General features: G+C 41.6%; 1 pseudogene; it reads left to right on the forward strand.

The window, feature by feature from the left end:
- Nucleotides 1–11,622: 11,622 nt before the first annotated feature.
- LOC132234292 (polyadenylate-binding protein 1-like) lies at nucleotides 11,623–13,521 on the forward strand (annotated as a pseudogene).
- The last annotated feature ends 10,208 nt before the right edge of the window (nucleotides 13,522–23,729 follow it).

The following is a 23,729-nucleotide window of genomic DNA, read 5'->3' on the forward strand; positions in this document are numbered from 1 at the left end:
ATGGAATAAAATGAATATGCATTGTAAAGAAGAAATGAGATTCAGAAAATTATGTTATTTAGTGTTTGAGTGCTTGGTTCCAGTCACTGAGGACTTCAACATTGCTATAGTTCCTAAAAACCATAGTCAATTCTCTGAGTTATTCCAGTTATTCTTTCAATTTAGCTCAAATTTTATTTAAACTGAATTGCATTGAGTTTCTCTTCTTACAAACAAAATATTCCTGAGATTATACCCTGTACAGACCAAATCAGCTTCCCTGAAGGCGGGAATAAAGATAGGAAAAGTGATGATTCCAGTAAACATAAACAAATCCTACACATGCAATCAGAAAGTCCTTGGCATTATTCCACATACAGCCAAATGTGACCATTAGAAAAGGATTTTCTAAGATGCTAGTATGATATCAAAGATCCTACACATACTAATCAACCAGTTGTTAAATAGAGCTCTGTGGGAGGCCCTGGCCAGTCCTGGTGGGCCCAGCCCCTCCTAAGTATGGAATAAATCGCGTATACCACAGGCTTGTCTTCAGAACATAACTGCAACACATCTATGCCTGCAATGTCTAGTAATTATTGGGTAACTTATGGTGGACTAAACACATCCCACATATCTTTTCTAGTAGATATGTGGGATGTGTTTAGTCCACCATAGGTTACCCAAAATGGTGATGTGGCATACCAAGAATTGTACTTGGAATCAGTGTTATCCGGATGGTAAAGATTGTTAAGGCCTTTTCCCTTCTTCCAACTTTATAGAAAGTATAAAAAAGTTTTCGAGTTGCATGATTGATGAGAAGTTTTGTGAGCCTCTCGTTGGGGCTTCTCCCAATCTAAGGGAACCAACCATGGTCACACAAAATGCCACTGCCACTAACCAGGCCTCTCTCCTGTGAAGAACTGGGTAGACTCAAGAAACCACAGTCAACAAGTATCTCCCATCTTGATATTTCCTGATGCTTTTCTGCAAGTGTTTTTGGAACTGTCACAATAGCATATAACTTTTGTAAGATTTCTGTGTCAATATGCAAAGCCCTGGTCCGGTCGTATGAAGAACTACTTCAGGGCCATAGATATCAAGAAATACTGGGAAATGTGGAATCTAGTCAAGTCTTTGTCAGTATCTAGGCCAGAGAAAGCTGGGGTAACGTAGACATTCAGCCTTAGTTGTTACTAAAAGGTAGACAACTTCAGTGCCTGCATTTTATACCTTAACTGCTACTATATGCTTCAAAAGAAATGTGAGTTATTAACACGTAACCCAGATGTCAGATGAGTCCCCCTCCCCCCCTTTTTTTTTTGGTTAATCCGCACTTGAGGATATTTTTTCAAAAAGAGTAGGATGGAGGGAGGGAGGGGTGAAAGAGAAAAACACTGATGTGAGAGAGACCCATCAACTCGACTGGTTGCCCCGCCAGTGGGTGGGGAGCGAACCCGCAACCCAGGTACATGCCCTTGACTGGGAATTGAACCCAGGACCATTCTATGCATGGGCTGACACTCTAACCACTTAGCAACACTGGCCAGGACCCTTTGCCTTTTAAGATGGTTCAAAATCCCATTCCAAATTTCTCCATTGAAAGTCCAGTGCTCATCCCCACATTTCTGGGAATTCCCAAGGGACTTTCGCTCTCATTGGCATTTCTGGCTCTGAATGCTGCTTCCTCTGACTAGTTTATCTGGAGATCATTTTGCCATGTGGCACACAGTGTCCCTACCCTGCATCACATTCACCCAAACATGGAACTCAGCCCCTTGATTCCCACAGGACACCTGCTCACACATGCTCTGCCTTTACGCAAGACATTTGTGTATATCGTAAGATTTACTAAAGATTTGGGACAGTGAAAGTGGGGCTTACATCACAGAGATAAAAAGTTCACAAAACTGAACATTGCATATTCAATATCTTAAAAGACTTTCGGCTGTACTACTGTATTGTTCTCCTAGTTGCTCTCACACATTGCCAGCCTGCTCGGTTTTTCCCACCTCCGTGCAGTCTAGCTATGACTGTTTTTTCTTTATCTCCAGCTACCCATGCCCTTATGATGCACCTCCTACCTAAGCAGTCCATGGAGTACAGGTATTTCCCTAAAACAGATTCTGGTTATAGCAGTTAAGGTTTTCCCTCCTAACGTACACAGAATAAATTAAATCCTGAAACTGGAAGATGCTAAGGCATATAAAATCTCTCAACTTACTTCATATCTCTTAAGTCTGAAGAACATTGTTCATGAACCCAGTTCATTTGCTGCAAGTCCCACCAAGCAATGATATCGCTACTAGACCCTTGGAAATTTGTCTGTTAGAACATGTAGGTTTTTAATAATATATAATAAATTAATTTAACCCCAAATTAAATTTTAAAAAACACATTCACCAGAATTGGAAAGGAAGTTAGATTCCTTCCTGTAGCAGAACATGTGGGATTGAAGGATTTAAATGACAGCAGGAAACAGCTGGTGTCCGGATAGATGTGTTTGTCCTCTAACGTGATTAATAAGCACATCGTTTTGAACTGTAAAATGGCCGTTTTCCCAATTCCACGTGATCTTTCCAGCCAAAGAAACTGTTTATCTTCTATTTCGATAGAAGCCTTGGATAGGGTGAGGCCTAGTGTCTCCTCTGGGGAGGACGGGTAATGGAATACGAAAGGCGGAATGAGACAGGGATCTGAATTCTTCCCTTTGAGTCCAGAAATAGCTGGCATGGGCCGTTCCTGGGCACCGAGGGCTGGGGTTTTAATGCTGTGGCCTAAGTTCCCAGCTACTTAAAACCAATTGGACACCAGGAGATCAGGTGACTGTCGTTAGCCCTCTTCCCTGCTCCAACTGCGCAGGAGTGTCTATTCCGCCAGCCTGGCAGCTTCAACTCCTCCCACCCCCAGAAAGGGCTTGGATGTCTCATCGACTCACTATAAACTGTCTCCCCCACATCTCACTGCCCTGCAGCCCCAGCCACCTCTGTGCCGTTCCCCAAACACATGAGATGTGCTCTGGTACTAGAGTCTTTACCCTACTGCTTCTCTTACTGGAGAGTAGGTGTCTCCCTACATTCTCTCAGACAGGCTTTCTCCCACCACCTTACCTCAGCAGGATCCTCAGCACCCTTTATTCCTCTTCCCTTCTTTATCTTTCTTCATAGAACTTGCTATCTGATGAGACAGGCATGCATTACATAAGGACATCTCCAGGCAAGGACAGACCTCATATACAAAGATGTGGTAGCATAGTAAAGTCATGACGTCATAGCGCAATGCAGTCCGAGTTTGCTTGTAAGCCAACCTACTGCACTGCAAGTTTGTATAAAAGTACAGCACATATAATCATACTAGAGTCCCAGTGCACAGATTCGTGCACCAGTGGGTCCCTCTGCCTGGCCTCCACCCTCTCGAAATCTGGGCTCCCTCAGGAGATGTCAGACTGCTGGTTTCCGCCCCACCGGCAGGCCAGGCTGAGGGACCCCACTGGTGCATGAATCCGTGCACCAAGCCTCTAGTGTGCATATAAGATCTTTGGTTAATCTCTTTCTGCCCTCCCCCTCTCCCTTTCCCTCTGAGATTCATCAGTCTGTTCCATGTTTTCATGCCTGTGCTTTGAGTGTCTGCCCCCTGCTGATCAGTGCGTGTCATAGCTACTGGTCAAACGGTCAAACAGTCACTTAGGCTTTTATATACAGTAGGTCCTTGGGTTACGTCGGAGATCCATTCCTATGGCACTATGTAACGCGATTTTTGCCATAAGTCGGAACCCAACTACATAAGCACCTACGTCACTCACGTGGAGCACATACACAGCAGTAATGAAGTGAAACAGTAAAAAAATTTTAAAAGAAAGATAACAATTCCTGACCTTTACTTGTGGTAAATAAATAATAAAAAACATAAAGCACATATGTACATACGTCAAAATGACGGAACTTTTTTTTTAGTAAATAAATGGGACGTAAGCACAGAATGATGTACGTCAAGTCCAACATAACCCGAGGACTGTCTGTATATACTAGAGGCCCAGTGCACGAAAATTCGTGCAAGAGTAGGCCTTCCTTCCCCTGGCTGCTGGCACAGGCTTCCCTCCGGCAGGCACCCAGGACCTGGGCTGCCTTCCCTTGGGCTGCCTGCAGGTACCCAGGACACAGGCTGGCTTCCCTCGGGCCCCGGCTTAGTCAGGAAGAACGTCCAGAATGATGTCCGGAAGATGTCCTGTCTAATTAGAAGATATGCCCTGGCCGGCTATAATCATATATAGTCCATGATACTTGATAATAATAGTAAATGACTATGTTACTTTTTTATGCATTTATTACACCATACTTATTATTTTAGAGTGCACTGTTTCTATTTTTAAAAGTTCGCTGTAAAACAGTATGTTACACTGGTAGCTCGTGTTTATTGTCTGTCGATTGCATAACTTTTCTCGTTCTTGATTTAATCTCATGTTTTTTTGTACAGTAACATGCTATGTATGTAGGCTTATAGCCCACAAGCAATAGGCTAGACCAGCAATTTTCAAGTGGTGTGTCACAAGAATTTTTAAAACATTCAATACTTGACTATTTAGTCAAGGGCACTGGCCTCTTTTCTTTTAGATTGTCAAATTTAAATAAAAAATGAGAACAGCCAACACACAACAATAGCTGTCTGGTGTGAGGGAATAAAAATTATACCTTTTTTCTTTGCCATATTGGCAAATATATATTTTTTGGTGTGCCGCAGAATTTTCGTAATTAGTTCATGTGTGTCATACGAAGGTTGAAAATTGCTGAGCAAGACCATATAGCCTAGGTGTGTAGTAGGCTATGCATGCCCTCTAAGATGTTAGCACAATGAAATTGCCTAACAACGCATTTCTCAGAATGTATCCCTGTCATTAAGTAACACGAGACTGTATATTGTAATTTATTGTCTGTCACCCTTCCGGAAAATCCCAGAGGTCAAGGAGTTTATTCAGTTCATCACTGTATATTCTGTACATAGTGACCCTTACACAGCTTATCAAATTAATAAATGAATGAATGAGTGACAACCCTGGAAGAAACTGGGTAACTTAGTGGTTTGGGGCATGGACTTTTGAGATAGCAAATCTGGTTCAAGTTCTGGCTCCTCTATTTATAAGCTGTCTGGACTTCACCAAGTTGCTTATCCTATTTCACAGGATTATTGTACAGACTGAAGGAGGTAACATGAAATTCATTTAGCAGAATGAGCATCCTTGTTATCCCAATGTTCCAGTCCTCTTATTTTATACATGAGGAACCAGAGGTAGGCTGAAGCAGAAGGACTGGGCAGTAGCTCCAGTCTCAGGGCTATCTTGTGCAGAGAAGGAAACAAATCTCCCATTCCTTCATAAAGACATCATCAACCAATGTCAAGGCCCTTAAAAACATACATTCACTTTGACTGAATCCTATTTCTGCAGATAGAGCCCAGAGAAATAATCACCTATATAGGCAAAAATTTAGCTATACAGATTTTTACCACAGTTTTGTTTATAATAGCAAGAAATTAGTACTATACTACGTGTCCAATAGGAAACTGATTTGATAAATTATGGTATAGCCATCTGATGTAATGTGACATGGCCATTAGAATGAAATTGTAAAATAGTTAATAAGATGAGAAAATGCTTATATGTACTTAAATTTGAAAAGACTAACATCCACAAAAAGCCTGAGTGGTTGGAATCAGAATTAATTGTGTTTTCTTTGTGCTTCTCTGAATTTCCCATATTTTCTTCAGAAAATAGGCATTATTTTCATAAGAGTCTTTTAAATAAAAACAATAATAGTTTGTTAGTCTCTTAACAATGTGTCACTATGTTTTACCAGGTAGAACCATGAGAGATGCTTAAATTTGAGAAAGTCTCTTGAATCCTGATGGAATGAAATTATTTTCCAAAGGTCATGATTTAAGTGAGCAATCCCCCTAAAGGTTTTGGCACATGGCTGATTCCAGAGTATTCCAGCTCTGCGACCGTTAGGACCAACTGCTGTGTGTTCTGAACATCCACATTTCTCTATATTAGCACATTTAACAGATGACCTTAGCTATGCTGAATTTTTAAAAACAAAATTGACTTATAGCATTACTCATTAGATTTAAATACGAGGGTGATTCATCATTTACAGTAAATCTATTAGATAGATTACACTGCAAAATTTGCCATTGTCAGTGTGGCAGGCCTGCCTGGAAATTAAGAATGGGAAAGGAAATTGAAGGAGAGAGATTCCTGTCCGTGATTTGAAATTTAAACTTAGATAGCTATGGCAAGCATCCGAGACTCAGCCAAAGAGGACAAGGCATCTGTCACATGTGTAAGATATTCCACTCTAATAATAGCCTAGGATCTTTTTTGGAACAGGTTAATGCCTTGCTTCATAAGGAAAAACCTTGCATGTTAAAATACTTTTAGGAGTATTTCCTTACCTCTTAGTTTTTTTCACAATATAACTGGACTGCATATGTGATACATGCAACAATGATTGGGTTTCTGCTGGTTAAATATAGTCCCAAACCAACAGCATGTTCAGCTGGGGGCCCTCACTCACCAGATGTTCTTCCATTAATAGTGAGTGAGCTCATCCTTGGTGTGGAAGGTTATTCATTTGGGAGAGAATAATGAAAGTGAGACAATCATTACGTCACCTTTTCCTGTACATTATTCTCCCCTGCAGCTAACAAGGCAGACAAGCTGCCCTGTTAGTTGTAAGCTAACTCATGTTCTTGCTTTTTTAGATCTACATCAAGTGAATCATGGGCTAATTCTAGTCCAAATTAATTTTAATATATTATCTGATAATTTATATTTGGAGAGTTAGACTTTGGGGTGTTCTTTGTTATATAGTCAAGCATCCTGACTTCCTGAGGTGTGATTACCAGCACTTGACCCCCAGAGGCACTATCCTCCCTTTACGCCTTTGCCAGGGTTTTCTCATTTTCCTCAGTTGGCCATTTGGGAGGCAGACACTGCTGTTTCTAGAAACACAAAGACTTCTGAATGAGTAAACTTTTAAAATAATGCTCATGAGATCATGTCCTTTTTTGTTTGAAGGACTCATTTGGTGCTATCATCAAACCACAAATTCAAGTTCAGAGTAAAACCAATTTATAAATAATATAGCAAAAAGAGGCTATATATGTGTGTGTGTGTGTGTATATATATATATACACACATATTCATACTAACATATATCTTACATGTTTTATTTAAAAATAAATCATTATGTGAGATATTTTTAAAGAAATTATACATTTATTAATTAAGAATCCAACTTTTTGCTGAATTTTATTGCCGCCTTCCTTTAAATACAGTAATAACTCAGCAGCAAGCAATTTTATTAAATTTCTTTAAAAGGCTTTTAACTTTCTGCCAAGGAAGTTAACTGACCTTGTTTTTCTAGTGTTTATCATTATGGAATACAATTATAAGGAAAAGTGAAACATCTAATAATAACCCACTTGATGAAACTGTCTTTTTTGTGTGTGTTTTTCTAAAATTTTGCATTTATTCATTTATTTTATTGAGGTACAATTGACCTATAACATTATATTCATTTCAGGTATACAATATAATGACTCAATATTTATATATATGGCAAACTGATCACCACAATAAGTCTAGTTAACACCTGTCACCACACATAGTTACATAATTTTTTCTTGTGATGAGAACTTTTAAGATCTTGAGACCACATTTTGGGTTGGAGATTAAGGCATATCTTCCAAAAGACTTTCATGTGTCTCTTAGCCAACAGATCAACAAAAGAGAGAGAAATTGCCTGTATTTTTGTTTAGCACGGTTTTTTATTTGCTATCACATGAAAGTGAAAACAGAACTTCTCCAATGCCTCAGTAATTAAAAGGGAGTCATTAATATGCTGAGACACAATAAGTTGAATTTTTTCTCAGTGGGTGGCCTTACAAATACACACACACACACACACACACACACAGTGGCTCTGATCTAGCCAACCATATGGTCCTCATTTTCTATATCTATTTCTATCTGTTAACTCAAGAATTCTGCCACTGTAAGACTGCTGACTGACCTTTTGCCCCTTGTTTCCCTCTTGTATTAAACAGATGGCTTAGCTTGAAACACTTCTTGGGTGCTGTTTTCTTCAGTTTTCCTCACATAGGAAAAAGAGTTCAAGGCTAAATGCTTAGTAAAAAATCACATTTGCATTATTATTTTCTTTTAAGGTGTTCCCCATCTTTGTGTTGTCTAAATCCTTTTATTTTTGTATTTTGTTCATTTAAGGCCATAGTCTTACTGTCTCCTCTTCCACCAAGAAAGAAAGAAAGGATCCTGAATGATTTTAGGACATGAAGAGTCAGAATCAATAAACAACCAAGCAAACACTGAGAGCCCACCCTGGGCCTTACATCCCACTAGACATTACAGGAAGTTGTAAGTGGTTCCTGGCAAAGCCAGAACGTCTGCTGCCTGGGTGTCCACGAGCTCTGGAGTCTCAGGCTGGGTGGGACCGTGGAGAACTGGATAACACAAGCTCAGGCTGAAAGGACAGCTGCTCCTCAGCTCCAGCCAACTGCTGCCATGTGGGAATGTAGGCCCAGTCTTGCCAGGTCAGCTAGTTTTTCCTCAAATTTTAGAAATCAAGATTTTTGCATGAAATCTCTCCATTTAAAAAGTTGTCAACTAACTCAAACTTAAAAAAAAAACAAAAAAACGCTATGTAGGCCAATAAATATGCAGGCCAAATCAAATAAGTCTGCAGGCCTGATCTGGCCTGGGGCCTGCCAGTTTGTACCTTCTGCTTTACAGTTTAAACTCCCTCAGAGTTTTAAAATGCTTACCTCTCAAAATGACTTGGTCACAATTATAATGATCTATGTACATTTTGTGAGGAAAAACCTTGAATAAGGTGGCTTGTCTACAAATTCTAAACAATAAAACCTGCCACTCCAGGCACTTAGCACCACAAGGCAAAGTAACTTCTTGACAGAATTTTTTCCTTCTAAATAATTCAAATAATTATTTTGACACCATGTAAATGTGTTCTAAATTATGTATGTATCAAGTCTTAACATATTTTTTAGGATCAAGTCTGTATCAGCATTCCCTCCACACGCACACATATAGAATACTATCCAATAACAAAAATGACCACTATGAGAGATTATTTTAGGTTCCTGCAAGATTCTTATTGCTAGAAATAACAAGTGATTGGCAAGGATGTGGAGAAATTAGAACCCTTGTACACTGATGGTAGAAATGTAAAATGGTGCAGCCAGAATGGAAAACAGTGTGATGAATATTCAAAAGTTAAAAACAGAATTACCATATGATCCAGAAATTCCACTTTTGAAATACACACACACACACACACACACACATATACACACACATATAGATATATATTAGAGATCCAGTGCACAAAACTCATGCACTGGCGGGGGAGAGTGTCCCTCAGCCCAGCCTGCACCCTGTCCAATCTGGGACCCCTTGGGGGATGTCCGACTGCCGGTTTAGGCCCGATCCCACACTGGCAGTCGGACATCCCTTTCACAATCCAAGACTGCTGGCTCCCAACCGCTCGCCTGCCTGCCTGCCTGATTGCCCCTAACCGCTTCTGCCTGCCAGCCTGATTACCCCCTAACCACTACCCTGCCAGCCCAGTTGCCCACAACTGCCCTCCCAAGCCGGCTATCTTGTGGCTGTGGGTGCCACCATCTTTGAGGGCAGGGCAGTCAGTTAGCATATTCCCTCCTTATTTGCTGTGGGCACCACCATCTTTGAGGGCAGGGCAGTCAATTAGCAAATTCCCTCTTTATTGGCTGTGGGCACAGCCATCTTTGCGACGGCATGAGGGCCAATTAGCATATTCCCTCTTTATTAGATAGGAGATATACACACACACATACACACACACACATGCCCAAGTGACCGGCTGACCAGCCGACCGGTAGCTATGACGCACACTGCCCACCAGGGGTTAGATGCTCAACACAGGAGCAGAAACCACAGGCATGGAAACATGAAACAGACTGATGAATCTCAGAGGGAAGAGGGAGAAGAGATGAACCAAAGATCTTATATGCATACCAGAGACCCAGCGCACGGATTCATGCACGCATGGGGTCACTTGGCCTGGCCTGCGGGGATCGGGCCGAAACCAGCTCTCTGACATCCCCTGAGGGGTCCTGAATTGTGAGAGGGTGCAGGCCAGGCTGAGGGACCCCACCAGTGCACAAATCCGTGCACCGGGCCTCAAAAAAAAAAAAAAATATATATATATATATATATATATATATATATATATATATATATTTTTTTTTTTTTTTTTTTTTTTTTTTTTAAAGAATTGAAGGCAGAGCCTTGAAGAGATATTAGTATACCTGTACTCATAGCAACATTGTTCAAAAAGTGGAAGCAACCAAAGGGTCCTCCAAAGGAAAGCAACCCAAGTGGACCCTTTCGTGGCTTCCAAATTTTCAGGAAGAAAATTCTGACACATGCTATAACATGAATGAGTCTTGTGGACATTATGCTAAATGAAATAAGCCAGCCACCAACAGATACTGTATGATTTACTTACATAAGATGCCTAAAGTGGAAACAAAAAGTAGAATGGTGGTTGCCAGGGGCTTGGGACGGGGAAACGGGAGAGTTGTTTAATGGATGTATTAAACACAGTTCTCCAGAGAAATAGAATCAATAGGTATTCAGACACATAAAGAGAAATTTATTTGAAGGAATTGGTTCATGCAATTACAGAGGCCGGCAAGTCCAAAATCTGTAGGGTGGGCCCACTGCTGGAGGCCCAAGGAAGAGCCAGTGCCACCCTTTGAGTCTGAAGGGCATCTACTGACGTAATTCCCTCTTCCTCCAGAGGAGTCACTCTTTTATTCTACTCAGGCCATCAGTTGATTGCATGAGGCCCACCCACACTATGGAGGCCAATCTGCTTTACTCAAAATCTACCAATTTAAATGGAAATCTCATCCAAAAAACATCCAAAATAACGTTTGACCAGATATCTTGGCACTGTGGTCTGGCCACATTGACATATAAAATTAACCATCACGGTGGTCACGGTGGGATGAAAGGTTCTGAAAATTGGCTGGAAATCAATGTGAATGCACTTAGCACTACTGAACTTTACACTGAAAAACGGTGAAGGCGGTGATATGTGTAGTTTACCACAATTTTTAAAAAGGGCATTAGCCCCTTCTCCCCCGCATTAGTGCTGAGAGTGCGGAGTGTGTGCTCCAGGCTTGGAGCACACATTTATTTTTTTTTAATCTGTTTTACCCTCTCCCCCCCAAAAAAATCTGTGTCTCCCCTGCCAGAGACGTTTTTTTCTTCCTTTTTATAAAATAGCCTGGTGAAGCACTCGCCGGTGGCCCCACAGCAGCTCCAAGAAGGAACCAAGAGACCAAGCCTTCTTGCTGCTTCGACACCGCACCCCTCGCTGTCCACCTGGCAGCCTGCGGCCCTGCTGTTGAGCAGTTTTTGATTCCAGTGGATTTTTGTCCCCCTGCGCTTGCTCTGGCTCCCCTCCTCCCCTTCTGACCCCCCACTCTTGCCCTCCCCCCGTCGCCCCAGTACCCACTCTCCTCTCACAGAAAGGTCCCAGCCCTGCGGGCAGCTGTGCCCAGATGAACCACGGCAACCCCAGCCACCCTAGGGACTCGCTCTAGGTGAGGAACCTACACCCTGACGTGACCGTGGCCGAGGCGACGCTTTAGAAGTTCAGCCGCCAGCCCATCCTGTCCATCTGCATCTGCAGGGAAATGGTCACCGGCCGCTCCTTGGGCTGCACGTAGAGAGCGCCCAGCAGCCGGCCGCCGCCGAGCGTGCTGTGCACACCACGAATCTGGATGTCATAGGGCAAGCCAGTGTGCAGCATGTGGTCCCGGCGTGATCCTTCACTTCACAAAAGCAGAGTGGACAACATAGTCATTAGAATTGGGGCAAATCCATTGAGAATAAAGCACTGCCTGATACATTTTCTGCTTTCGGTAGCATCCTTTCATGCAAGGTGGTTTGTGATGAACATGGTCCCCGGGGTCATGGATTTGTACATTTTGAGACCCAGGGAGCAGCTGAAAGGGCTACTGACAAAATGAAGGGGGTGCTTCTAAATGGCCGCAGAGAATTTGTTGGGTGACGTCAGTCTCCCAAAGAATGAGAGCAGGACGGGGAGCGAGGGCAACAGAGTTCACCACGTTCACGTCAAGAATTTTGGAGAAGACATGGATGACGAGCGCCTTAAGGACCTCTTTGGCAAGTTTGGACCTGGCTTAAGTGTCAAAGTAATGATGGATGAAGGTGGGACATCCAAAGGTTTTGGATTTGTAAGCTTCGAAAGGCATGAAGGTACACAGAAAGCTGTGGATGAGGTGAATGGAAAGGAGCTCAATGGAAAACAAATCTACGTTAGCCGAGCTCATAAAACAGTGGAATGGCAGGCGGAACTTAGGTGCAAAGTTGAACACATGAACCAAGATAGGGCCACCTGATACCAGGGTGTTAACCTTTACGTGAAAAGTCTTGCTGATGGTATTGATGACGGACGTCTCCAGAAAGAGTTTTCTCCATTTGATACAATCACTGGTGCAAAGTTTATGATGGAGGGTGGTCCTAGCAAAGGGTTTGGTTTTGTACGTTTCTCCTCCCCAGAAGAAGCCACTAAAGCAGTTACAGAAATGAATGGTAGAATTGTGGCTACCAAGCCATTGTGTGTAGCTTTAGCTCAGTGCAAGGAAGAGTGCCAAGCTCACCTCACTAACCAGTATATGCAGAGAATGGCAAGTGTGAGAGCTGGGCCCAACCGAGTAATCTTACCCGCTACCAGCCAGCACCTCCTTCAGGTTTCTTCCTGGCAGCTATCTCACAGACTCAGATACTGAGTGCTGCATACTATCCTCGTCAAATTGCTCAACTAAGACCAAGGGCTCAGGGCACCAGACCTCATCCATTCCAAAATCTGCCTGGTGCTTTCTTGCCCAGCCGCTCCTGGACCCCCATTTAGTACTGTGAGACCAGCTTCTTCACAGGTTCCCCATGTCATGTCCACACAGCGTGTTGCTAACACATCCACACAGACAATGGGTCCACGCCCTGCAGCGGCGGCAGCTGCAGCTATGCCTGCTGTCCACACCGTTCCACAGAATAAATATGCTACAGGGGTTTGCAATCCTCCACAACACCCTAGCACACAGCCGCCAGTTACCATGTAGCAGCAGCCTGCTGCTCAAGTACAAGGTCAGGAGCCTTTGACTGCTTCCATATTGGCATGTGCCCCCCCTCAAGAGCAAAAGCCAATGCTGGGTGAACGGCTGTTTCCTCTAATTCAAGCCAGGCAACCTACTCTAGCTGGTAAAGTCACTGCATGTTGTTGGAGATGGATAATTCGGGGCTTCTTCATGTGCTGGGGTCTCCAGAGCCTCTTCATTCTACAGCTGATGGAAGCTGTCCCTGTTCTTCAAGCCCATTGAGCTGGAGAGGCTGCCCAGAAAGCAGTCAGCAGTGCCACTGGTGTGCCAACTGTTTGAAACTCATCAGGGACCCGGAAAAGAAACCTACACATCAACAAACTTAAATATTAAGGGGGGGGGGAAACATTGCAAAATATAAAATAAATTTTAAAAGGAAAGGAAACTAAACTTTGGACTTTATGTGCTGAGTAAATGCCAGGCCTAGCAAACATAATGCTAGTCCTAGATTACTTATTGATTTAAAAACAAACACACACACATACACACACACACACATAGTGAAATATAAAAATTAATGTTTTGTAGACCCTGGGAAAAAGGATTTTCAGCAAAATACAAAAACTTAAAGCGTTCCTTTCTTTAATTTTGTTATTCTTTACAGTGGGATAGCTCAGAATATCACTTCTATTTTAAATAACAGAATTGATAACTGAGCAAGGAAACATAATTTGGATTGTAAAATTCTTGCCGTAATAAAAATTTCTTACATGGTGTGATTGGTGACATTCCTGGAGTCCACTTTAAGGATGTCAGAATAACCAATGTCACTCTTTGGCCTTATATAAAGGCATGAAGAAAAGACCAAGATCATAAGTTTGAATGATGCAAACATGGTAACAATAATCTTTCATATAACTAAAGAAAAAATGAACAAATGGGACTACATCAAAATAAAAAGCTTCTGCACAGCAAAAGAAACCATCAACAAAACAACGAGAAAACCCACTGTGTGGGAAAACATATTTGCCAATGACATATCTGATAAGGGCCTAATCTCCAAAATTTATAGGGAACTCATACAACTTAACAAAAGGAAGATAAACAATCCAATCAAAAAATGGGCAAAGGACCTAAATAGACACCTTTCAAAAGAGGACATTCAGAAAGCCAAGAGACATATGAAAACATGCTCAAAGTCACTAATCATCCGAGAGATGCAAATCAAAACAGCAATGAGGTACCATCTCACACCTGTCAGACTGGCTATCATCAACAAATCAATAAACGACAAGTGCTGGAGAGGTTGTGGAGAAAAAGGAACACTTGTGCACTGCTGGTGGGAATGCAGACTGGTGCAGCCACTATGGAAGACAGTATGGAGTTTCCTTAAAAAACTCAAAATGGAACTCCCATTTGACCCTGTGATCCCACTTCTAGGAATATATCCCAAGAAACCAGAAACACCAATCAGAAAGGATATATGCACCCCTATGTTCATAGCAGCACAATTCACCATAGCTAAGATCTGGAAACAGCCTAAGTGCCCATCAGTAGATGAATGGATTAGAAAACTGTGGTACATCTACACGATGGAATACTATGCTGCTGTAAAAAGGAAGGAACTCTTACCATTTGCAACTTCATGGATGGAACTGGAGAGCATTATGCTAAGTGAAATAAGCCAGTCAATAAAGGAAAAATACCACATGATCTCACTCATTCATGGACAATAGAGACCATTATAAACTTTTGAACAATAATAGATACAGAGGCAGAGCTGCCTCAAACAGATTGTCAAACTGCAGCGGGAAGGCCGGGGAGGGTTGGGGGGCAGGAGGTAGTGGGGTAAGAGATCAACTAAAGGACTTGTATGCATGCATATAAGCATAACCAATGGACATAAGACACTGGGTGATAGGGGAGGCTAGGGGACTGTCTAGGGCGGGGGGATAAAATGGATACATATGTAATACCCTTTGTAATACTTTAAGCAATAAAAAAAAAAATAAAAAATAAATAAATAAATAAATAAATAAATAAATAATAAAAAAAAAATAATAATCTTTCATATGCTCCCCCTACCGAAAAATATCTTAGAGAGAGAAATTTCCTTTCACTAAATACCAAAAGAAATCTCTCCTAAGGGATATTAGGGTACAAACTGGATTATATCTTAATTTGAGGGTTTTGCAAATGACCTAAAAAATGTTCTTCATATAGCAAGCTTCTATAAAAGTTGAGAGAGTAATTGTTATATCTCTAAAAGCTATTTCCTTGTTTAATTTTATTTTTCAATTACAGTTTACATTCAATATTATTTTGTATTAGTTTCAAGTATACAACAGTGGTTAGACTCAAAAAGCTATTTCTGTGGGGGTGGGTGGGTGGTTAAGATGACATAATCTAGGTACATCGTTTCCTGGAAATACAATTTTCCTCAGGGATAGAGTATAGAGAGTGAGAGAAATAGAAGCTAGTATGTTTCTTTGATTATTTCTCTCAAATAACAAACTTTTCAAATAAAGTGTTGGTAATAGTGAAATAGTAGTTAATTAATAGTTAATCCCGACCAATGACTATAATTTTAGTATTTTGGTGAACACTGCTATGTACACAGGAGGTAAAATGTGATCCATAACCAAATCCATGCTTCCAATGCATTTCAAATTGTTTTCTGAAATTTGATACTCCTGTTTAAGGATTCTTCACAAGCTAAGTGAGTTATCATTAAATGACTATTATGTTGATCTTAAGTTGAGACTCAGATTATTCATACAAGTGTCCGTATGCTAAAGAATGTCTTCTAAATACAAGTCCTAATATTCAGACTTAACAGATGTAACAAGAGGCATCCCTTCTTTGGCCCCACTGCTATTCAGCCTTTAGTTTATCCCACTAACAAGATTATATGGGTAATAATAGCTCCCACCCTAATGCTGAGGGTCAAGTGATGATCATGGTAGTAAAATAATTATCAATTATAATTTAAAAAGCAATATAAATTCTTGTTACTCTAAATTCTATAGGAAAGATCACTTTAGTGTTTGGTGTGTTTTTTAAATATATTTTTTTGTTGATTTCAGAGAGGAAGGGAGAGATAGAAACATCAATGATGAGAGAGAATCATTGATTGGCTGCCTCCTGCACACCCCCTACTGAAGATGGAGCCTGCAACCCAGGCATGTGCCCTTCACCAGAATGGAACTGGGACCCTTCGGTCAGCAGGCCGACACTCTAGCCACTGAGCCAAACCAGCTAGGGCTATGTTTTGTGTTTTATTAATAGGTTCTGTAATGACTTTTCCCTCCCCATGAAATTAGAGAGTTAAATAAAGGATAGTGATTGCTGAGGCAAGAAATGAGTGGTCCTACTGGTACAGCCACTATGGAAAACAATATGGAGGCTCCTCAAAAAATTAAGAATAGAGTTACCATATGATCCAGCAACCCATCTTCTGGGTATCTACCTGAAAAAAATGAAAACATTTATTTCCGAAGATACATGCATCCCTATGGTCATTGCAGCATTATTCACAAAGGCCAAGACATGGAAACAACTGAACTGTCCTTTGATAGATGACTGGATAAAGAAGATGTGCTACATACATACTAGCACTTTTCAATCTTTTTAATCTCATGGCACACATAAACTAATTACCAAAATTCTGCAGCACACCAAAAAGTATATTTTTTGTCAATCTGACAAAAAAAAAAATAGGTGCAATTTTGATTCATTTACACTGGATGGCTATTATTGTGTTGGCTGTTGTCATTTTTTTATTTGACAATCTAAAAGAAAAGAGGTCAGTGCCCCTAAGTACTCAAGTATTGCATGTTTTTAAAAATACGTTTTTATTGATTTTTAGAGAGAGGAAAGGAAAGGGATAGAGAAACAGAAACATTGATGAGAGAGAAACATCATCAGTTGGCTGTCTTCTGCACGCCCCCCACTGGGGATTGAGTCGGCAACCTGGGCATGTGCCCTGACTGGGAATCGAATCGGGGACCTCTTGGTTCATGGGTAGATGCTCAACTACTGAGCCACAAGGCCGGGCGGTATTGCATGTTTTAAAAATTCTCTCAGGCCCTAGCTGGTTTGGCTCAGTGGATAGAGTGTTGGCCTGTGGGTTTAAGGGTCCCGGGTTAGATTCCAGTTAAGGGTACATGCCCGGGTTGTGGGCTCGATCCCCAGTAGGGGGTATGCAGGAGGCAGCCAATCAATGATTCTCATTACTGATGTTCCTGTCTCTCCCTCTCCTTTCCCCTCTGAAATCAATAAATATATTCAATTAATTAATTTAATTTAATAAAAATTCTCTCAGCACACCAGTTGAAAATCATTGATATATACAATGGTACACTATTCAGCATGGAGAAAATATGAAGTTCTGCCATTTGTGACATGGATGGATCTTGAGAATATCATGCTAAGCAAAATAAGTTAGACAGAAAAAAGTTAAGAACCATATTACTTCACTCATTTGTGTGATATAAAACTGAAAGCAACAAATGAACAAATAAGAAAAAACAAATAAAAACTCATAGATACAGACAACAGGATAATAGTTACCAGAGGGTAGGGGGATGAAGGAGTAGTAAAGGGTAAAGAGGGTCCAATATATGGTGATGGAAGAAGCTTTGATTTTGGGTGGTGAACACACAATGCAATATACAGATGATGTGTCATAGAATTGTATACTTGAAGCCTATATAACCTTATTAGCCAACGTCACTCTGATAAATTTAAATTTCTTTAAATATTCCAAGAAAAAAAAGTGAGCATTTCTTCTCCACAAGAAGGTAAGCCCTCCACAAGGTGAAGTCTCCAAGTAAAGCTGTAACTCTTTGAGAAACTCAACTAGTAACACAAGGCTGATGAGATAATGACAGAGGTGCTGGCTGAAATGCTGAGCTCAGCCCATTCCAAGTTCAGGTTTTTAAGTCTCCCTATTTTGAAAAGGAGTGTATTTTCTTTTTTACTTCATTTTTTTTTAAATCCTCAACTATGAACATAAACTTGGCAAACCAGTGAATTATAAATATGAAGGAAATCCTAAAGCCCATCTAGTCTATTTCTCTGCTTCTGAGTAAAATCAAACTTGACATGTAGGTTTATCTTTTAAAATTTACCTCTAGGGAAGGCATTTCCTTACCTCCAAAGCATTCCCTGGACTAGGTTAGGTCTCTTAGTGTACTTTCACATCATTTGCTATTTCTTCTTCAAGGCATTTACTACAAATGGACCCAAATCATTACCGCAGGTCCTTGAGCAACGTCATTTTGTTCAATGTCGTTATGTTATAATATTGACCAGGAAAAAAAATTGATTTCTGATGGGACCACAGTCTGTGTGGAATTTGCACCTTCCCCCCTTGTCTGTGTGGGTTTTCTCTGGGGACTCTGGTTTCCTCCCACATCCCAGAGACATGCATGTGAGGTTAACTGGCCTGTCTACAGGGTCCCGATTTGAGTGGGTGTGGGTGTGGGTGTGGGTGTGGGTGTGGGTGGCCCTTCAATGGAAGGGTATCCTGTCCAGGTTGAGGTCAGCCTCTGAAATGCTGGGAGACGTTCTCGCCACTGTGACCCTGAACTGAAACAAGCAGGTTGGAAAATCATTATCTTTTTTTTAATATATTTTTTATTGATTAAGATATTACATATGTGTCCTTATCCCCACGTTACCCCCTACCCCCCCCTTCATGCTCTCACCCCCCCCCGTTGTCCGTGTCCATTGGTTAGACCTATATGCTTGCATATAAGTCCTTTGGTTGATATTTCCCCCTTACCCCCACCCTCCCCTACCTTCCCTCCAAGGCCCGACAGTCCAATCAATGCCTCTCCGTCTCTGGATCAGTCCTTGTTCATCAGTTTATGTTGTTCATTATATTCCACAAATGAGTGAGATCATGTGGTATTTATCCGCTCTCCAGTTCCATCCATGCTGTGGCAAATGGTAAGAGTTCCTTTTTTTTCTTCCTCTTCTTAAAGAATACCTTTCAGCATTTCATATAATGCTGGTTTGGTGGTAGTGAACTCCTTTAGCTTTTTCTTATCTGTGAAGCTCTTTATCTGACCTTCTATTCTGAATGATAGCTTTGCTGGATAAAGTAATCTTGGTTGTAGGTTCTTGGTATTCATCACTTTGAATATTTCTTGCCACTCCCTTCTGGCCTGCAAAGTTTCTGTTGAGAAATCAGCTGACAGTCGTATGGGTACTCCCTTGTAGGTAACTGACTTTCTTTCTCTTGCTGCTTTTAAGATTCTCTCTTTGTCTTTTGCTCTTGGCAGTTTAATTATGATGTGTCTTGGTGTGGTCCTCTTTGGGTTCCTTTTGTTTGGGGTTCTCTGCGCTTCCTAGACTTGTAAGTCTATTTCTTTCACCAGGTAGGGGAAGTTTTCTGTCATTATTTCTTCAAATAGGTTTTCAATATCTTGCCCTCTCTCTTCTTCTGGTATCCCTATAATTCTGATGTTGGTACTCTTGAAGTTGTCCCAGAGGCTCCTTACACTGTCTTCATATTTTTGGAATCTTTTTTCTTTTTTCTTTTTCGGTTGGGTATTTTTTGTTTCTTTGTATTTCACATCTTTGACTTGATTCTTGGGATCCTCTTGTCTGCTGTTGGATCTCTGTATATTATTCTTTATTTCAGTCAGTGTATGCTTAATTTCTAGTTGGTCCTTTTTCATATCCTCGAGGGTCTCACTAGATTTCTTGAGGGTCTCACTAAATTTATCGGCGGTTTCCATAAAATTCTTGAAAAACCTTATAAACGTGGTTTTGAACTCTATATCCAGTCATTTGCTTTCCTCCATTTCCGTCATTTGTGACCTGTTTCTTTGTCTCCGCATTTTTTATGCTTCCCTGTGTTGGTAGAGTGGTTTTGTGTGCTGGGTGTCCTGTAGGGCCCAGTGGCTCAGCCTCCCCCGTTACCTGTGGTGGACACTCTTGGTGTACCCCCTTGTGGGCTTTGTGAACAGTCTTGTTGTAGTTATGCCTTGATTGTTGTAGGATCACTGGGAGGAATTGACCTCCAGGCCAATTGGCAGTGAGAATCAGCTGTGTCTGCAGTGGGAGAACTTCTGTGCTGAAGACACCCTTCTGGGGCAAGACTTGCTTCAGTGGGTCTTTGGTGCTCACTGAGTCTGCCCCCTGGGTGTGTCCCTTCTGGATCTGAGGAGTTGTAATCCGGATGGTCCCCCTCTGACCACTGGGTACACTGGCTCTTGGAGGCTACCCAGCAGGAGCTATGGAGAGAACTGCAGATTCCCCGTCCTTTTTTGGAGTTTGGAGGTGCCCTGATGAGGCCCAGCTGTGAAGCAATGCAAGCTGCTGTGGGGCCTTGGGCCTTCTCTTGGAAGTTCTGGGTCTGTGGCCCACCTGCAGCTTGTTAGGTAATTTTCAGGTTGCAAGGGGCCAGGGCATTCATATGCAAAAGCCTCTGCCGCAGCCTGGGTGGGGTGGGGTCTCAGGGAATCAAAAGGCAGAGCAAGGAACTATGGCGGATTCTCAGCCCTGCCCTAAGGGGCTGCGCGCGTCTCAGTGTCCCGACAATCCAATTGCTGCAAGCACTTCTGAGGGAAAGCCACCCTCGAGTTCCGAGTTCTGCCCGCTGCCAGACAGTCCAGTTTCTCCCCGTATGAGTCCTGGGTCCCCAGAGACTTCCCGGAACCGGAGTTCAGAGCAGTCGGGAGCCTGTGACTCCCTCCCGATTCAAAAAGACAGCTGCGTCCTCAGGTACCAGCCCCCTTCCTCGCACTCTCAAGCCTCCGTACCTTTGCACTTTACTTCCGCAGCTCCTGACCCTCAATGTGCCTTTCTCTTTCCTTCTAGTTGTAGAATTTCCACTCCGCCAGCCTTCCTGCAAGTTTTGGATGATGTCCGTTTTGTCTTTTTATTGCGTTTTGAAGTTGTAGGAGGCAGCAATTTCGGTGTTTCCCTATGCCGCCATCTTAGTTTCTCCGGAAAATCATTATCTTATTTGTTTTTACTCATCTTTTAAAAATGTACGGATAGCTCACATTTGTTTCAATCTTTGATATTAGAAGTGTTTTGGATCTTTAGAAGTTTGGCAATGTTTGTGTGACCAGAAATATGCTGTAGGAACTTAACTCTTGTTTACATCAATCAGCCTGTGGTAAAATTCGTTTCATTATAGGTCGTTTCAATTAGAGTCACAGTTTCTAAGAATCTACGGACAATGTGAGGACTTACTATATTTGGACTTTCAGTTCAAGATCTCTGACTAACCTCACACACTTACCTCTCTTCCCCACCAAAGTCCTACTGAGATAATGAAAGAAATACAGCAATACAAATAAATCCATAACAGGAAAGATACCAACAGACCAGAAGAGAATGGAACTTCTAGGAAATTTAATCCTGGTAGGAGAAAACTAATGGAGGCAGGGAATCAGAAATCCATGTCTGTGAAAAGAGAGACCCCTAAACAAATTTCCCCACTAGAGAATGGGAATAAGCCCTGAGAGAAGTAGCTGGGCCCGGAGAAAGCAGCCCGGGAGGCAGCTGGCATGTAATTAAGGGCCTGGGGAATACCTGTGTCAGCTTGCAACTCTGGGAGCCACTGACTGAGCCTCCACCCTGGGGTAAAGCCACGACTGCATTTTTAAATAGCCAAATAAAATCAGAGTTCTGACGAGTAAGGCTCCCTGTGAGCACTGGGACTAGAGAAGATAGGCAGAAGCCCCTATCACTGACAACCACCTAAGGGACACGGAGCCCCCACACAGAAGAGAGGGTACCCAGCCACACTAAAAATAACGAGCCTCTTTGGCCACACTAAGTTCCCCTGACCTGGCCCTGTACTCACTGCCAGGAGATCAAATCTCTTCAAATACACATCAGACAGTCTAGATCTTTTCTACAAATATAAACAAACAATAGAAAGCTGTCAACCACTGGAATAAAACCAAATTGTTTCATTTTGTTATATTTTTTCATTGTATTAGATTAACCTCTGACAAAATAGTTAATACAGGAAATGGAGACAATTTTAAAAGCATATTATTATTGTCATAAGAAGAATTAAGAGGATATTGCACCCATTAAAACAGATAGGCTGCTGTAAAGAAAAGAATCGATTACAGTTCTTGGAAATTAAGAAATGTGATTGTCTAAATTTAAAACATTTCCATTCTTAACATTAAAAATAAGATTTTTCTGTGACTACTAAAGATGTTGAGCATCTTTTCATGGTTTTTGGACCATTTATAGCTCCATTTCTGTGAATTGCCTGTTTATATTTTTTTGCCCATTTTTCCTCCTGGGCCATGTGCCATTTTTCTTACTGATTTGTGAGTGCTCTTTATATATTCTATATATCAATGTGTTGCTTGATATATATGGGCAGATTTTTCTCTCAGCCTAGCACTTGCCTTTTAACTGTCTCTAAGCATCTTTCAACATTCAGAATTTAAAATTTTGCCCGGCTGGCATGGCTCAGTAGTTGAGCATTGACCTATGAACCAAGAGGTCACGGTTCTATTCCCAGACAGGGCACATACCCAGTGGGGGACATGCAGGGAGGCAGCCAATCAATGATTCTCTCTCATCATTGATGTTTCTATTTCTCTTGCCCTCTCCCTTCCTCTCTGAAATGAATAAAAATATAGTTTAAGAAAAGGTAAAAAATAAAAATTTTATAGTCACCTATAGTTATTTTTCTAAAAGCGTGTGGGCTTTAATTTTCTTAGGAATGTCTTTTCCAACCTTAACGTTATGATAGAACTTCTTTTGGTATAACTGTAAATATTAAAGCTATCTACTAGTAATCTCTCTAAACAGTTTACAATTTCCTAACCTGTAAAATGGAAATAATATCTCCTACACAGAGTTGTTTTGAGAATGAATGAGAAAATGCATGTAAAATATCTGGCACACAGAGGCAATTAACAGGCTTAGTTGTGTTAGCCTTACTGTGGAGAGCACTGAAGTAACAGGCACTAGCCAAGACCATATACACACAATAATCCAATCTCCCAAGTCATTGGTTCAGAGCAGCCAGACTAAATAGCCTCTCTTAGCCCCCATTATGGACTGGAAAGTAGGCTTTTGTTTTCCATGACTTTATGTTAAACAAGTACACAGACACCTTGAAAATAGCTTACCCATCCACCCATTCAGAAAGATTGCTCACGTGTTTGGGATTTGACTGTCATTCCCACCTCCTGCTTGACCTGTCATAGGGTATCTATGGCTTTGTTTTCCCCTCTCCTCACCTTGTCATTTGCACCCCTGCCCTTGCTTTAAATCTGTCAGTCCACATGCCATGTCCCTAAAGCAAGAGACACTGATGGACGTGTCACCAGTGAAGGACCCAGGATTGCCAGACTCCCCGGGAAGAAGAAACACTTTTGACTCTTCCCTTCCCCTAATTCCTAAGTGTCGAATCCCATTTGCTTTCACATAAGTTGCTTCAACAGCCTCCTTGCCTCTCAGCCTTCCTGTCTGCCTCTGCTACCCTCCCACACACATATGCTCCCTTCTGTTGCCTTAAGGATATTTCTAAAGCAAAATCTGGTCATGTC

The sequence above is a fragment of the Myotis daubentonii genome, chromosome 5 (assembly GCF_963259705.1).
Source record: "Myotis daubentonii chromosome 5, mMyoDau2.1, whole genome shotgun sequence".
Lineage (NCBI taxonomy): Eukaryota > Metazoa > Chordata > Mammalia > Chiroptera > Vespertilionidae > Myotis > Myotis daubentonii.